Here is an 18,588-nt window from a genome sequence, read left to right as displayed (position 1 = left end):
ATGTAGCCTGCTGCATGCTTCAGTTGTACCTTGTTGGTCTAGCTCGTACCTGGCTCAGTGACCTTTCGGAAAACTCCATCTTTTGTTGGTTCGACCTGAAGATCGCCTTCGTGAAACACTTCAGGGGCACCTACAAGAGACCTGCCACAACCAGCGACCTACCTGCATGTATCCAGAAGAAAAACGAAACCTCTCAAGATTTTCTTACTCGGTGGTTAGCAACAAGAAATGAGTGCGAGAACGTAGATAACCGCACAGCTATGCACACCTTCATAGGTGGCTTGCAGCGGGGAGGGCTGTTCCGGCACAAGCTAACTTGCCTGAATATCATGTACTTGGAGACTCTGGAGAAGATGAACCTTACCAAGGAACAGCTCAAGCACAACACCACTGAATTTCATGGTGTGGTTCCGGGTAAAAAGGCAAATTCTCTTGGCAGCATCAAACTTCCCGTGGCCTTCGGCGATGTTAATAATTTCCGCGAAGAGATGATCACGTTTGAGGTCGTGCCCTTCAAGAGCTCCTACCATGTCATTTTCGGCAGGCCCAGCTACCACAAGCTCCACGCAAGGGCATGCTACATCTCCAATAAGCTCAAGATTCCGGGTCCTAACGGTATGATCACCGTATCCGGAGATTACAAGAAAGCTCGAGAATGCGAGGTGGGCGAAGCCGCCTTTGCAGAATCCGCAATATATGAAGAGGAGCTGCAAGGCTACAAAGCCGCGGTGGATCCGATTGAGATGCATACCACCAAAGAAGCAGGTCTCCGAACAGAAGACTTCGTTCAAGGCCGTGATAGACACCAAGAAGGTCGACCTCAAGGTAGGCGACAGTTCCAAGCAAGTGTTTGTCGGAGCTGGCCTGGACCCCAAATAGGAAGACGTGCTCGTCGAGTTCCTCCGATCTAACATGGATATCTTCGCATGGCAGCCCTCTGACATGTCTGGAGTACCAAGGGAACTCGCCGAGTACTACCTCAACATAAATCCGGGTGCAAAACCGGTGAAGCAAGCTATGCGATGCTTTAGAGACAAGAAACACCACGCCATAGGGATGGAATTAGCAAAGTTACTAGAGGCATAATTTGTAGTAGAAGTTATCCATACTGATTGGGTCGCAAACCCCGTCCTTGTACCCAAAAAGAATTCTTAAATACTAAGAATGTGCATCGATTACTCCGGCTTGAATAAGCATTGTCCGAAGGATCCATTCCCCCTGTCGCGCATTGACCAACTCGTTGATTCGATGGCAGGGGCGGAACTTCTGTGTTTTCTTGATGCATATTCCAGGTATCATCAGATCCGGATGAAGAAGTCCAACCAAAAGGTGACCTCGTTCATCACACCCTTTGGCACTTACTGCTACGTCACCATGCCTTTTGGTTTGAAACATGCAGGTGCCACTTACCAACGTACGATGCAACGGTGCTTGAAGGACCAAATTGGCCGGAACATACACCCCTACGTCGACGATATCGCGGTAATGACCCGGAAAGGATCCGACTTGATCAGCGATCTCACAGAAACTTTGGAAAATCTCCGATGGTACAAGATGATGTTGAATCCGCTGAAGTGCATCTTTGGAATACCAGCTGGAAAACTCCTTGGATTCATTGTATCTCACAGAGGCATTGAAGTCAACCCGGAAAAATCAAGGCAATTCTGTGCATCAAGAGACCAACTTGTCTCAAAGATGTGCAACGACTAACCGGTTGCGTTGCCGCAATCAGTAGGTTTGTTAGCCGTCTTGGTGAGAAGGAACTACCTTTGTACAAACTGCTGAAGAAAACAGACAAATTTGTCTGGGATGATGCAGCAGATGCAGCACTTCAGGGGTTGAAAGACATACTCTCTTCCCCGCCTATCTTGGCAGCTCCGGAAGAGTCAGAGCCCATGCTCCTCTACCTGGCAGCCTCCAACAAGGTCATCAGTCTTGTTGTCGTGGTGGAGCGAAAGGAAGACGGTCATGAATACGGAGTCCAAAGGCCAGTCTATTACATTAGCGAGGTACTGAGGGAATCCAAGCAAAGATACCCTCACTTTCAGAAGCTAGCCTATGGCGTGTTCCTAGGTAGCCAGAAGCTGAGACACTATTTCCAAGAGCATCCTATGACAGTTGTGAGCAAAGCTCCATTGTCAACCATCATCAACAACTCCGATCAAACAAGGCGCATAGCAAAGTGGGGAAAAGAACTCTCTACTTTCGACATCAACTACAAAGCCAGAACCTCGATCAAGTCACAAATATTGGCGGATTTCGTCGCCGATTGGACTGAGGCTCCGGATGGCGACCCTATGCCGGAACCTGAAACTTGGGTTATGCATTTCGACGGATTTAAGCAGCATCAAGGCTCGGGGGCTGGAGTTACCCTCAAGTCACCAACCGGAGAAGAAATGCAGTACGTTCTGTAGATTCAGTTCGAAGCTACAAACAATATGGTGGAATACGAGGCTCTACTGCATGGTCTGCGCATCGCTAAGTAAATTGGGATTAAGCACATCATATGCTGCGGAGATTCCGACCTGGTGGGACAACAAGTAGCCAGAACCTGGAACGCCAAAAACTCTATTATGGCGGCTTACAGAGACGAAGTTGACGAGATCGCCAAGTGCTTCCACGGATATGAAGTCAACTACATCAGGAGAGATGATAACACAACGGCAGATATGTTGTCCAAGCTTGGATCCGGCAGGAAACCCATTCCGTCTGGAATTTTCCTTGAGCATCTACGGATACCCTCGGTGAAGGGCGCTAACCCAGAAAACCTAGAGGTGGCGGTGTCTCCGGCTAAGGAGGTGATGGTAATCACTCCGGCTTGGACCCGACCTTTCCTAGATTACCTCATTGACCGGAAGAAGCTGTCGGAGGACGAAGTACTCGCACGACAGGTCGTCAGACGAGAAAGAACCTACACAATAGTTGATGGATAGCTCTATGAACGAAGTGCAAACGGGGTATTTCTGAAATGCATCTCAAATCAAGATGGCATCAAAATCCTCAGAGAGATCCATGCAGGTGATTGCGGGCATCACGCCGCTCCCAGATCCCTTGTTGCAAAAGCTTTTCGGCAAGGTTTTTACTGGCTAACAGCTAAAGAACATGCTGAGAAGATAGTGAAAACTTGTCCAGGTTGTCAGTACTATGCTACTCAACCAAACGCTCCGGCTCAGGAGCTGAAGACCATCCCTATCACTTGGCCGTTCGCGGTCCGGGGCCTTGATATGGTCGGAAAACTAAAGAAACCATCTCCTGGCGGTTTTGAGTACCTCTTGGTCGCTATTGACAAGTTCAGTAAGTGGATCGAGGCAAAGCCAGTGAGAAAAGACGATGGTGCTAGGGCACTAAAATTCGTTTGCAGCCTCGTAGTGAGATACGACATCCCACACAGCATAATCACAGACAATGGCACAAACTTCGCTTAGGGAGAACTAAAAGATTATTGCAATGACGTAGGGATCCGGCTTGACCTTGCATCGGTGGCTCATCCACAATCTAATGGGCAGGTCGAGCGAGCCAATGGCCTCATACTAGTCGGAGTCAAACCTCGCCTTGAAGAGCCGCTGCGCCGTGCAGCTGGAGCTTGGGCTGAGGATTTAGATTCTGTTATGTGGAGTTTACGAACTACCCCTAACATGTCAATTGGATATACCCTATTCTTCCTAGTATATGGATCTGAAGCTGTGCCCCCCTCCGAAATCATCCATGATTCCCCGCGAGTTTCCGCCTACAATGAAGAAGCTGCTGACGAGGCTCGGCAGTTATCTGTGGACCTGATCGAAGAGGCTGGGAATCTGTCTAACCAATGTTCCACCATTTACCAGCAGAAACTCCAACGCTATCATACAATCGAGTTCGGAACCAATCGTTTAAGGAAGGTGACTTGGTCCTCCGCCTTCGGCAGGTGAAAGAACATAAGCTGCAATCTCCTAGGGTAGGACCTTTTGTCATCAATAAAGTGCTACACAACGGATCTTACTACCTTGTCGATTTCTGTGAGTTAAAGGATAGACCCGCCAATTGGTACCGGAAACACAAGCGAGAGGATCCGGATGACATATACGATGAAACAGATCGTCCTTGGAATATAGCACAACTACGTCCTTTCCACACTTAACAATTTTCGCATTACATACTTTGTAATAGTTATGATACATAATCAATGAAATAAAGCATATGGTTCACTCTTTGAGTCTTTTACCTCCTTTAGTTGCTCATTTTTGGATCGTGTATGTTTTCCGACTAAAACCGCCGAGCTGGATGTTTCTGCCTAGGCGTGTATAAAAGTTGTGATTTTCAAAATCGTCCTTTAGAACGTGAGCTTAAGTTTTCTAGTGGATGAGTTTTTTGTTGCGAACTTATGGATTCCTGGTAGAGATTTCCGGCACCTCGGCGGGGGATTGTTTCCGCGGTTATTGACAGATTGCCATTGGGCTTCATCGCCGTCGGCGAGCATTTTGCGGCTAAAGGTTATCCGGCTCGTGGAAGGTCAAATAAGAAAGCCGGAAAACTTAGAAACTGGCACTTGCTTTCAACAAATGAAGCATGCATACATCATAAAACGGATAGCAGGATAAGTTTCTTCTGCCCACATGCACTCGTTTCACCCTAGCTACTTAAAAATACTTAAGTTATATTACAAACCCACGAAGGGGCCAAAATGATGCGTTTCATTGTTTTTCAGGATCTACTCGGAAGATTCTGGGTTATCTTCCGAGGCTTGATACGTGTCATCCTTGCCGGAACCATCGCCGGAGTCTTCATCTAATCAGTGCGCTAGACTCGGATCCCTCCTCGTCATCCTCTTCATCGTCGGAAAAAACAGGCGGAGGAGCATGCTTCTTGTACCACGCCGAGTGATTAACTCGTTGAGCAAAAAGCATGTCGCAGCCCTCGGTTTCCGCGAGAGCCATCTTGACGTTGGTGCCCTTGGGGACTCCGCACGCGATCATCGTGAAATCCATGGCGGGGAAATGTGCTTTGCACATCGCCAAGGCAATGGAGGCGGCTCCACGGGCTGAAGACTCCTGCCAATCCTTGATCAGATTTGGCACCATTCTCATAAGCTTCATCATCCTGTCGACAATTGAAGTGCGGGCTCTTTTCAAGGACAGCGCCTCGGCAATCCCACAACAAGATTCGAAGAGGTCGTTGATACGTCTCCGACGTATCGATAATTTCTTATGTTCCATGCCACATTATTGATGATACCTACATGTTTTATGCACACTTTATGTCATATTCGTGCATTTTCTGGAACTAACCTATTAACAAGATGCCGAAGAGCCAGTTTGTTGTTTTCTCGCTGTTTTTGGTTTCAGAAATCCTAGTAACGAAATATTCTCGGAATTGGACGAAATCAACGCCTGTGGTCCTATTTTGCCACGAAGCTTCCAGAAGACCGAAGAGGAGTCGAAGTGGGGCCACGAGGTGTCGCCACCATAGGGCGGCGCGGCCCAGGCCCTGGTCGCGCCGACCTGTGGTGTGGGGCCCTCGTGTGGCCCCCCGCGTTGCCCTTCCGCCTACTTAAAGCCTCCGTCGCGAAACCCCCAGTACCGAGAGCCACGATACGGAAAACCTTCCAGAGACGCCGCCGCCGCCAATCCCATCTCGGGGATTCGGAGATCTCCTCCGGCACACTGCCGGAGAGGGGATTCATCTCCCGGAGGACTCTTCACCGCCATGGTCGCCTCCGGAGTGATGAGTGAGTAGTTCACCCCTGGACTATGGGTACATAGCAGTAGCTAGATGGTTGTCTTCTCCTCATTGTGCTTCATTGTTGGATCTTGTGAGCTGCCTAACATGATCAAGATCATCTATCTGTAATACTATATGTTGTGTTTGTCGGGATCCGATGGATAGAGAATACTATGTTATGTTAATTATCAAGTTATTACCTATGTGTTGTTTATGATCTTGCATGCTCTCCGTTATTAGTAGAGGCTCTGGCCAAGTTTTTGCTCTTAACTCCAAGAGGGAGTATTTATGCTCGATAGTGGGTTCATGCCTCCATTGATATCCGGGACGGTGACGAGAAAGTTCTAAGGTTGTGGATGTGCTTGTTGCCACTAGGGATAAAACATTGATGCTATGTCTAAGGATGTAGTTGTTGATTACATTACGCACCATACTTAATGCAATTGTCTCGTTGCTTTGCAACTTAATACCTGGAAGGGGTTCGGATGATAACCTCGAAGGTGGACTTTTTAGGCATAGATGCAGTTGGATGGCGGTCTATGTACTTTGTCGTAATGCCCAATTAAATCTCACTATATTTATCATGACATGTATGTGCATTGTTATGTCCTCTCTATTTGTCAATTGCCCGACTGTAATTTGTTCACCCAACATGCTTTTATCTTATGGGAGAGACACCTCTAGTGAACTGTGGACCCCGGTCCATTCTTTTATACTGAAATACAAATCTGCTGCAATACTTGTTTTACTGTTTTCTTGCAAACAATCATCTTCCACACAATACGGTTAATCCTTTGTTACAGAAAGCCGGTGAGATTGACAACCTCACTGTTTCGTTGGGGCAAAGTACTTTGGTTGTGTTGTGCAGGTTCCACGTTGGCGCCGGAATCTCTGGTGTTGCGCCGCACTACATCCCGCCGCCATCAACCTTCAACGTGCTTCTTGGCTCCTCCTGGTTCGATAAACCTTGGTTTCTTTCTGAGGGAAAACTCGCTGCTGTGCGCATCATACCTTCCTCTTGGGGTTCCCAATGAACGTGTGAGTTACACGCCATCAGTCGTCGATGGAGTTCCGGGCTTCTTCATAAGCTTCAGTCCTGGAGAGACTGGAGTCCTCTGTCCATTTGAATCCGAGACATGCTGATATACACAAACAATTGCATGGTCAGTTTCCGAGACAGGACCAAACGAATGCAATGGAGAAGCCGGAAAAGTGAAGTTCTTACGAAAGATCAGCTCGTCGATGTCCGACGCCTCCGCCTCATAAGCCTTTGCCTTAGGAACTAGAGTTTTAACTCTTTGGTTGCTTGTCTTCAGCTTCTCGGCTAGCTCTGACATGGCCTTGCATGCTTCTCCTCCAGTTCCCTCTTGGCCTTGGTTTCTTTCTCGGAGGACTCCTTGAGGAACTTCTCGAGGGATGCATGCTCGGTCTTTAGCACCTCGAGATCGGCGGAGATGGAGTGAATGGAGGGGCTTTTGCCAAGTTGTTTTGTAAGGCAGAAAGCAAGACTAAAATAAATAATAAAGACATGTTCAAATAACAAAGTGTGTGTTGAGGAACTTTAAACAAGTAGGGCTCCTTACCCTAGTTATTTTTAAAACGAGTTTCAAGGAATGCGATTGCCTTCTGGTCCTTGATACGTCCAAAACGTATCTACTTTCCCGAACACTTTTGCTATTGTTTTGCCTCTAATTTGTGTATTTTGGATACAACTAACACGGACTAACGCTGTTTTCAGCAGAATTGCCCTGGTGTCTCGTTTTTGTGCAGAAACTCAACTTTCAGGAAAATCCCCGGGATTAATTCCAATGGGCCTATTTTCATAGAAGAGGGACGGAGCCAGAAGACCAGAAGGAGGGGGGCCACGAGGCGCCAACCCCATAAGGTGGCGCGGTGGGACCCTGATGTCTACGCACGCTTCTATTCCTGTAGACAGTGTTGGGCCTCCAAGAGCAGAGGTTTGTAGAACAGCAGCAAGTTTCCCTTAAGTGAATCACCCAAGGTTTATCGAACTCAGGGAGGAAGAGGTCAAAGATATCCCTCTCAAGCAACCCCGCAATCACGATACAAGAAGTCTCTTGTGTCCCCAACACACCTAATACACTTGTCAGATGTATAGGTGCACTAGTTCAGCGAAGAGATAGTGAAATACAAGTAGTATGGATGTATATGAGTGGAAATAACAATCTGAATAAAATATGGCAGCGAGTAAACATGCAACGGAACGAGTAAATAAACGGAGTTTCGATGCTTAGAAACAAGGCCTAGGGATCCTACTTTCACTAGTGGACACTCTCAACATTGATCACATAATAAAACCACTCTACACTCTCTTGTTAGATGATGAACACCACTAATTGCGTAGGCTACAAGAGCACCTCAATGCCGGAGTTAACAAGCTCCACAACATTCAATGTTCATATTTAAATAACCTTAGAGTGCATGATAGATCATTGCAATTACACCAAGTACTAACATAGCATGCACACTGTCACCATCACACTATGAAGGAGGAATAGATCACATCAATACTATCATAGCAATAATTAACTTCATAATCTACAAGAGATTACAATCATAACCTACGCCAAGTACTACACGATGCACACACTCGTCACCATTACACCGTGGAGGAGGAATAGAGTACTTTAATAACATCACTAGAGTAACACATAGATGAATAGTGATACAAAACTCATATGAATCTCAATCATGTAAGGCAGCTCATGAGATCATTGTATTGAAGTACATAGGAGAGAGATTAACCACATAGCTACCGGTACAACCCTTAGCCTCGATGGAGAACTACTCCCTCCTCATGGGAGACGAGCAGCGGTGATGAAGATGGCGGTGGTGTCGATGGAGGAGCCTTTCGGGGCACTTCCCGTCCCGGCGGCATGCCGGAACAGAGACTCCTGTCCCCCAGATCTTGGCTTCGCGATGGCGGCGGCTCTGGAAGGTTTCTCGTACCGTGGCTTTTTCCGTATCGAGGTTTTAGGTCAGGGACCTTTAAATAGGCGAAGAGGCGGAGTCGGAAGGCTGGCGAGGCGGTGAGACAATAGGGGGGCGCGGCCCAGGCCCTGGCCGCGCCACCCTGTCATCTGGTGGCACTGTGGCCCTCCTCTCGCCGGCTCTCGGGTGTTCCGGAAGCTTCGTGGAAAAATAGGATGCTGGGCATTGATTTCGTCCGATTCGAGAATATTTCCTTACTAGGATTTCTGGAACCAAAAACAGCAGAAAACAACAACTGGCCCTTCGGCATCTCGTCAATAGGTTAGTTCCGGAAAACGCATAAATATGACATATAATGTGTATAAAACATGTGAGTATCATCAATAAAGTAGCATGGAACATAAGAAGTTATAGATACGTTTGGGATGTATCAAGCATCCCCAAGCTTAGTTCCTACTCGCCCTCGAGTAGGTAAACGATAACAAAGATAATTTCTGAAGTGACATGCTATCATAATCTTGATCATACTATTGTAAAGCATATGAGATGAATGCAGCGATTCGAAGCAATGATGAAGATAGTGAGTATACTAATGAATCATATAACAAAGACTTTTCATGAATAATACTTTCAAGACAAGCATCAATAAGACTTGCATAAGAGTTACTCATAAAGCAATAAGTTCAAAGTAAAGGCATTGAAGCAACACAAAGGAATATTAAGTTTCAGCGGTTGCTTTCAACTTCAACATGTATATCTCATGGATAATTGTCAACACAAAGCAATATAACAAGTGCAATAAGTAAACATGTAAGAATCAATGCACACAGTTGATACAAGTATTTGCTTCTGGATAGAAAGAATAGGTAAACTGACTCAACAATAAAGTAAAAGATAGGCCCTTCATAGAGGGAAGCATTGATTACTATATTTGTGCTAGAGCTTTTTAGTTTGAAAACAAGAAACAATTTTGTCAACGGTAGTAATAAAGCATATGTGTTATGTATAAGACATCTTATAAGTTGCAAGCCTCATGCATAGTATACTAATAGTGCTCGCACCTTGTCCTAATTAGCTTGGATTAACACGGATTATCATTGCATAGAATATGTTTCAACCAAGTGTCACAAAGGGGTACCTCTATGCCGCCTGTACAAAGGTCTAAGGAGAAAGCTCGCATTGGATTTCTCGCTTTTGATTATTCTCAACTTAGACATCCATACCGGGACAACATAGACAACAGATAATGGACTCCTCTTTAATGCATAAGCATTCAACAACAGTTAATATTCTCATAAAAGATTGAGGATTGGTTGTCCACACTGAAACTTCCACCATGAATCATGGCTTTAGTTAGCGGCCCAATGTTCTTCTCTAACAGTATGCATACTCAAACCATTTGATCATGAAAATCGCTCTTACTTCATACAATAGGAACATGCATAGAAACTCACATGATATTCAACAAGGTAAAAGTTGATGGCGTCCCCAGAAACATGGTTACCGCTCAACAAGCAACTTATTAAGAAATGAGACACATAAGTACATATTCTTCACCACGATAGTTTTTAAGCTATTTGTCCCATGAGCTATGTATTGCAAAGGCAAAGAATAGAAATTTTAAAGGTAGCACTCAAGTAATGTACTTTGGAATGGCGGAGAAATACCATGTAGTAGGTAGGTATGGTGGACACAAATGGCATGGTTGTTGGCTCAAGGATTTGGATGCACGAGAAGAATTCCCTCTCAATACAAGGCTAGGCTAGCAAGGTTGTTTGAAGCAAACTCAAGTATAAAAGGTGCAGCAAAGCTCACATATGAACATATTGTAACTATTATAAGACTTTATATTGTCTCCTTGTTGTTCAAACACCTCAACCAGAAAATATCTAGACTCTAGAGATCAATCATGCAAACCAAATTTTAACAAGCTCTATGTAGTTATTCATTAATGGGTACAAGGTACATGATGCAAGAGCTTAAACAAGATCTATATGAGCACAACAATTGCCAAGTATCACATTATTCAAGACATTAAACCATTTACCACATGCGGCATTTTCCGTTTCCAACCATATAGCAATGAATGAAATAGTTCAAATTTCGCAATGAACATTAAAGATAAAGCTAAGAACACATGTGTTCATACGAAACAGCGGAGCGTGTCTCTCTCCCACACAAACATTTATTCAGAGAATGAAAATAACAAAACGAAAATAAAAGCACACAGACGCTCCAAGTAAAGCACATAAGATGTGACCGAATAAAAATATAGTTTCAAGAGAAGAAACCTGATAATTTGTCGATGAAGAAGGGGATGCCTTGGGCATCCCCAAGCTTAGATGCTTGAGTCTTCTTGAAATATGCAGGGATGAACCACGGGGGCATCCCCAAGTTTAGACTTTTCACTCTTCTTGATCATATTGTATCATCCTCCTCTCTTGACCCTTGAAAACTTCCTCCACACCAAACTCAAAACAAACTCATTAGAGGGTTAGTGCATAATAAAAAATTCACATGTTCAGAGGTGACACAATCATTCTTAACACTTCTGGACATTGCACAAAGCTACTGGAAGTTAATGGAACAAAGAAATCCATCCAACACAGCAAAAGAGGCAATGCGAAATAAAAGGCAGAATCTGTCAAAACAGAACAGTCCGTAAAGACGAATTTTAAAGAGGCACCAGACTTGCTCAGATGAAAATGCCCAAATTGAATGAAAGTTGCGTACATATCTGTGGATCACGCACGTAAATTGGCAGATTTTTCTGAGTTACCTACAGAGAATCATACCCAAATTCGTGACAGCAAGAAATCTGTTTCTGCGCAGTAATCGAAATCTAGTATTGACTTTACTATCAAAGACTTTACTTGGCACAACAATGCAATAAAAATAAAGATAAGGAGAGGTTGCTACAGTAGTAACAACTTCCAAGACTCAAATATAAAACAAAAGTGCTGTAGTAAAATAAACACATGGGTTATCTCCCAAGAAGTGCTTTCTTTATAGCCATTAAGATGGGCTCAGCAGTTTTAATGATGCACTCGCAAGAAATAAGAGGTGAAGCAAAAGAGAGCATCAAGAAGCAAATTCAAAACAAATTTAAGCCTAACATGCTTCCTATGCATAGGAATCTTGTAAATAAACAAATTCATGAAGCATAATGCAACAAGCATAGAAAGATAAAACAAGTGTAACTTCAAAAATTTCAGCATATAGAGAGGTGTTTTAGTAACATGAAAATTTCTACAACCATATTTTCCTCTCTCATAATAACTTTCAGTAGCATCATGAACAAATTCAACAATATAACTATCACATAAAGCATTCTTATCATGAGTCTCATCCATAAAATTATTACTCTCCACATAAGCATAATCAATTTTACTAGTTGTAGTGGGAGCAAATTCAACAAAGTAGCTATCATTATTATTCTCTTCATCAAATATAGGAGGCATAATATCATCATAATAAACTTTATCCTCCATAGTAGGCGGCACCAAAAGACCACTATCATTATAATCATCATATATGGGAGGCATATCATAATCAACATAAACTTTCTCCTCAATACCCGGAGGGCTAAAGAGATCATTCTCATCAAAACCGACCTCCCCAAGCTTAGAATTTTCTATATCATTATCAACAATGGTGTTCAAAGCGTTCATACTAATATTACTACTAGCATGCCAATAAGATTCCATAGGTTTTTTAATTTTCACATTAAACCATTCATGTCTTGACTCAGGAAATAGTACAAAAAGCTCACAGATGTTTTCCATTATGCCTAACTAGTGTAAACAAGAAACAAAAAGATGCAATTGCAGGATCTAAAGGAAATAGCTTCGAACACTCACACAATGGCGCCAGAAAAGTACTTTACCTGGGACCGGAGTATGAGTGCCTTTTACCTTTCCTCCCCGGCAACGGCGCCGTGAAAAGTGCTTGATGTCTACGCACGCTTCTATTCCTCGTAGACAGGTGTTGGGCCTCCAAGAGCGAGAGGTTTGTAGAACAGCAGCAAGTTTCCCTTAAGTGAATCACCCAAGGTTTATCGAACTCAGGGAGGAAGAGGTCAAAGATATCCCTCTCAAGCAACCACCGCAATCACGATACAAGAAGTCTCTTGTGTCCCCAACACACCTAATACACTTGTCAGATGTATAGGTGCACTAGTTCAGCGAAGAGATAGTGAAATACAAGTAGTATGGATGTATATGAGTGGAAATAACAATCTGAATAAAATATGGCAGCGAGTAAACATGCAACAGAACAGTAAATAAACGGAGTTTCGATGCTTAGAAACAAGGCCTAGGGATCCTACTTTCACTAGTGGACACTCTCAACATTGATCACATAATGAAACCACTCTACACTCTCTTGTTGGATGATGAACACCACTAATTGCGTAGGGCTACAAGAGCACCTCAATGCCGGAGTTAACAAGCTCCACAACATTCAATGTTCGTATTTAAATAACCTTAGAGTGCATGATAGACCATTGCAATTACACCAAGTACTAACATAGCATGCACACTGTCACCATCACACTATGAAGGAGGAATAGATCACATCAATACTATCATAGCAATAATTAACTTCATAATCTACAAGAGATTACAATCATAACCTACGCCAAGTACTACACGATGCACACACTGTCACCATTACACCGTGGAGGAGCAATAGAGTACTTTAATAACATCACTAGAGTAACACATAGATGAATAGTGATACAAAACTCATATGAATCTCAATCATGTAAGGCAGCTCATGAGATCATTGTATTGAAGTACATATGAGAGAGATTAACCACATAGCTACCGGTACAGCCCTTAGCCTCGATGGAGAACTACTCCCTCCTCATGGGAGACAGCAGCGGTGATGAAGATGGCGGTGGTGTCGATGGAGGAGCCTTCCGGGGCACTTCCCCGTCCCGGCGGCGTGCCGGAACAGAGACTCCTGTCCCCCAGATCTTGGCTTCGCGATGGCGGCAGCTCTGGAAGGTTTCTCGTACCGTGGCTTTTTCCGTATCGAGGTTTTAGGTCAGGGACCTTTAAATAGGCGAAGAGGCGGAGTAGGAAGGCTGACGAGGCGGTGACACAATAGGGGGGCGCGGCCCAGGCCCTGGCCGCGCCACCCTGTCATCCGGTGGCCCCGTGGCCCTCCTCTCGTCGGCTCTCGGGTGTTCCGGAAGCTTCGTGGAAAAATAGGATGCTCGGGCATTGATTTCGTCCGATTCCGAGAATATTTCCTTACTAGGATTTCGGAACCAAAAACAGCAAGTAACAAGCAACTGGCCCTTCGGCATCTCGTCAATAGGTTAGTTCCGGAAAATGCATAAATATGACATATAATGTGTATAAAACATGTGAGTATCATCAATAAAGTAGCATGGAACATAAGAAATTATAGATACTTTTGGGACGTATCAGCCCCTGGGCCGCGCCGCCCTATGGTGGCGACGCCTCGGGCAGCCCCAGGTGCTCCCCTCTGGACTACTTAAGGGCTTCGACCTAAAAACGCACGGGGGTGAGATGAAATCGCCAGAAGACATCCAGAACACCGCCGCCATCATGAAACTCCGTCTCGGGACCAGAAACTCCGTTCTGGCACTCCGCCGGGACGGGGAATTGGAGGAGATCATCGCCATCATCACCACCGACGCCTCTCCATCAACCAGCCATGTTTCCCCCATCCATGTGTGAGTAATTCCCCCGCTGTAGGCTGAAGGGGATGGTAGGGATTGGATGAGATTGGTCATGTAATAGCATAAGATTGTTAGGGCATAGTGCCTAGTATCCGCAATTGGTACTTTTATGATATTGTTGCAACTTGTTATGCTTAATGCTTGTCATTAGGGCCCGAGTGCCATGATCTCAGATCTGAACATGTTATTGTTTCATGATGATATTCATTGTTTTGTGATCTTACCTGCAAGTTGTATACACATATTGCTGTCCGGAACCCGAGGCCCCAAATTGACAGAAATTGGGACAACCGGAGGGGAAGGCGGTGATATGAGGATCACATGTGTTCACGAAGTGTTAATGCTTTGCTCCGGTGCTCTACTAAAAGGAGTACCTTAATTACTAGTAGATTCCCTAGAGGCCCGGCTGCCACCGGCTGGTAGGACAAAAGATGTTGTGCAGGTTTCTCATTGCGAGCACGTATGACTATATATGGAACACATGCCTATGTAGCTGAATTGACAACTCCGCTGTTAAGGCTTAGAAATATTCTTTGGCTCCCCTTGTGTCGAATCAATAAATTGGGTTTTACTTCGCTCGAAGACTGTTGCGATCCCCTATACTTGTGGGTCATCAAGACTATTTTCTGGCGCCGTTGCCGGGGAGCATAGCTTTATGTGCAAGTTCACTTGGATTGATATTGTTCACTGCAAATTCTCCATCATGGGTAAACCTCGCGATATTAAAGTCGCCATATTACCATCCACTACAAGAAAAAGGTACAACTCTGAGTACCTCTGCTGCTCTTGATTCACCATCTGTGATAAGTAAACTTTATTCACCCCCACAAGCTTCAAATGCTGGTACTTCTGCTGAATCTGAAAATTATTCTTATAATTTTGATGATGCTTCTGCTGTGCTTGATAATGATGGTTCATTAGGATCTTTTTTAGATGCTACAATTGCTAGGTCTAGCCAAATTGAAAGTACTGAAATTACTAATGAAAATGCTGCTACACCTGTTGATTCACCTGAGTCTGTTGAATACTCTAGCGATGATCTTGATGAAGATTATGTGGAACTTGATGATGATTTCATTGATAAATGCAATGCTACTACTGGTACAAGTAATATTAAAAAGCTTCTGCACAACATACCGTTAGATATAAACTGTCTCCTGATCCTAAATTTGCCACATCTCCTATAAACATTAAGGATAAGGATTATGATTTTTCTCTTGATTTTTCTCATATATCTATTGTTGAGAAAACACCTTTTTGTGGTACTGAAAAAGAAAGTGTTGTAGAACACATGATTGAGATGTCTACTTTGAGTAGCTTGTTTTCTGATGATATCAAGAAGCGTACTTATTTCGTTGCTAAAAATTTTCCTTTCTCATTAAAGGATGATGCTAAAACTTGGTATAATAGTTTGCCTCCTGATTCTATTGATAGTCCAAGTGATTTGCTTGATATTTTCTTTCAGAAATATTTTCCTGCTAGTGCCCAACACATTGCTTTGCAGAAAATTTATAGTTTTGACCAGGAAGATGGAGAGAAATTGCCTGAAGCTTGGGCGAGATTTTGCTCTCTTATCAGAGCTCGACTTGGACATGATTTGGAAAAGCATGATTTACTTGATATATTTTATAGTGGACTAACCATTGAGTCTAGGGCATACCTGGATAGTTGTGCTGGTTGTGTTTTCAGGAAAAGAACTCCAGACAATGTTGAAGAATTATTGGCTAGAATAGGCCGAAATCATGATGATTGGACTACACCTGAACCAACTCCGACACCAATATTGAAGAATAGGGGTATGATTAAATTAAATGATGAAGATATGAGGGAAGCCAAGAAATCTCTTAAAGAGAAAGGTATTAAATCTGAAGATGTGAAGAATTTACCTCCCATAGAAGGTTCATGTAAGATAACTCCCCCTTCATCCATGATCGAGGTACACTCTCTTCAACGCTTTAGTAGGGAAGATATTCCGTACTCAAAACCTCCTGATCAATGTTTAGATGAGTTTGATAATTATATTGTTAAGCAAGATAATTTTAATATGAGGGTAGAGAATCATTTAATGGAAAATTCTTGAGCTATTAGTGAATTGCATGGTATTGTGGAGAGAACCTCCAATGATGTAAATATGCTTGTTAAACATTTTCATATGGTTCAAACTCAAATTGATCAACTCACTAAAGTGCAAAATGACTTGTTAAAAAATAGTTCTAAAGAAAAACATGCTTATGAAGTAACACTAGAGGTGGTGTTTCTACTCAGGATCCTCTATATCCTGAGGGGCATCCCAAAAGAGTTGCACAAGATTCTCAACGAATTGAAACTAGTGCTCCTTCTAAGAAAAGGAAGAAGAAACATAAAACTGTTGTAGAATCCTCTGAGCCTGTTAATGATCCTAATAGTATTTCTATTTCTGATGCTGAAACTGAAAGTGGTAATGAACATGATAAAGATAATGATAAGAATGATGCTTCTGATCAAGAGGAGGTTGAAGATGAACCTGAAAAGAATGCTAAAAATAAAAAGTATACTAAAGAAGATTTTATTGCTAAGAAACATGGTAATGAAAGAGAACCTTGGGTTCAAAAGCAAATGCCTTTTCTTGCTAAGAAACTAAAATCAAAGGAAGAAGAACACTATAATAAATTTTGTGATTGGATGAAACCTTTGTTCCTGCAAATCCCTTTGACTGATGCTATTAAATTGCCTCCTTATTCAAAGTATATGAAAGATATTGTCTCTAACAAAAGGAAAATTCCTAATGAGGAGATTTCCACTATGCTTGCTAATTACTCTTTCAATGGCAAAGTTCCAAAGAAGTCGGGCGACCTAGTATACCGACTATTCCTTGTTCCATCAAGAATAATTATGTTAGAACTGCTCTATGTGATTTGGGAGCAGGTGTTAGTGTTATGCCTTTTTTATTTACAAGAGACTTTATTTAGATAAGTTGATACCAACTGATATATCTTTGCAAATGGCTGATAAATCTACTGCTATTCCTGTTCGTATATGTGAGGATGTTCCTGTTCAAGTTACTAATAATTGCTTAATATTAACTAATTTTGTTGTGTTGGAAATGCCTGAAGATGATAATATGTCTATTATTCTTGGGAGACCTTTTCTTAACACCGCAGGGGCTGTTATTGATTGCAATAAAGGAAAAGTTACTTTCAATGTTGATGACAAGGAGCATACAGTTTATTTCCCCAAGAGGATTGATAAAGTATGTGGAGTTAATACAATTTCTAATGTGAGAACTATCAAAGTGGGAGTTATTGATTGTCCTATATATGAACCTAAACAAGGATATCAAAGTATTATGATTGGATCCATATCAATTCAATACAAGGTAACATGATTGATTTGAGGTTTATTTCTTCTTATGTCATGTAAAATTTATTTGGTGGCAAGACTTGATCAACCTTGTTAACAAGTACATTTTATATGCATAGAGGAGCTAAAGAACATTTCTTTCTTCCTCCACTTGTTTTACTTCACTACAAGAAAAGTTGCCATGGCCGACGAAGTTGAAGTCGCGCCGTGGTTGCTGGTGTACCATGGCCGACGATTTTGGTCCCTCCGTGGTGCATGTCAAAACTTTTTTTTCTCGTTTTTGAGGCCACCTAGCCCGACGAAAGCGGCCAAAACGTCGCGTATGGTGGCCCGGGACGTGGTGCATCGCGAATTCTCGGGTTCGCCGGCCGAGTCAACGCAAATCCGCACCGCCGAGGGATGTAGGGCCCAGATGGCAGCCTCTCTGGCATTGTTTTTTTTCTCGATCGCGCCATCTCGTCTCAACGTTCTCCGATCGAGCCGTTTACGATGCGGAGATCATGGGTCCCGCATGTCATCCTCTATGAACCAAAATTCTTTCTATTCTTGGATTTTTTTGACCCCCGATTTCCGGCTACTTCCTTTTTCTTTTGATCCCTTGCCGCCTTGGAAACGTTGAGACCGCTGCTCGCTAAATGGGACCCGCATGTCATCCTCTATGTGCAATCAACTTTCTTTTCTTGGAGTTTTTTTGGCACCTCAAATTTGGTCACTTGCCTTTTTCTTTCGATCCCCCGCCGCCTCTCAAACGGTGATACCGCTGCCGCTAACCGGGACCCGCATGTCATCCTCTATGCACTATAAAACTTTCTTTTCTTGAATTATTTTTGGCACCTCATATTTGGTCACTTGCCTTTTTCTTTCGATCCCCCGCCGCCTCTCAAACG

This window comes from Lolium rigidum, chromosome 3 (genome assembly GCF_022539505.1).
Source record: "Lolium rigidum isolate FL_2022 chromosome 3, APGP_CSIRO_Lrig_0.1, whole genome shotgun sequence".
NCBI classification, from domain to species: domain Eukaryota; kingdom Viridiplantae; phylum Streptophyta; class Magnoliopsida; order Poales; family Poaceae; genus Lolium; species Lolium rigidum.
The sequence above is the reverse complement of the archived record's forward strand: the minus strand, read 5'-3'. Positions refer to the sequence as shown.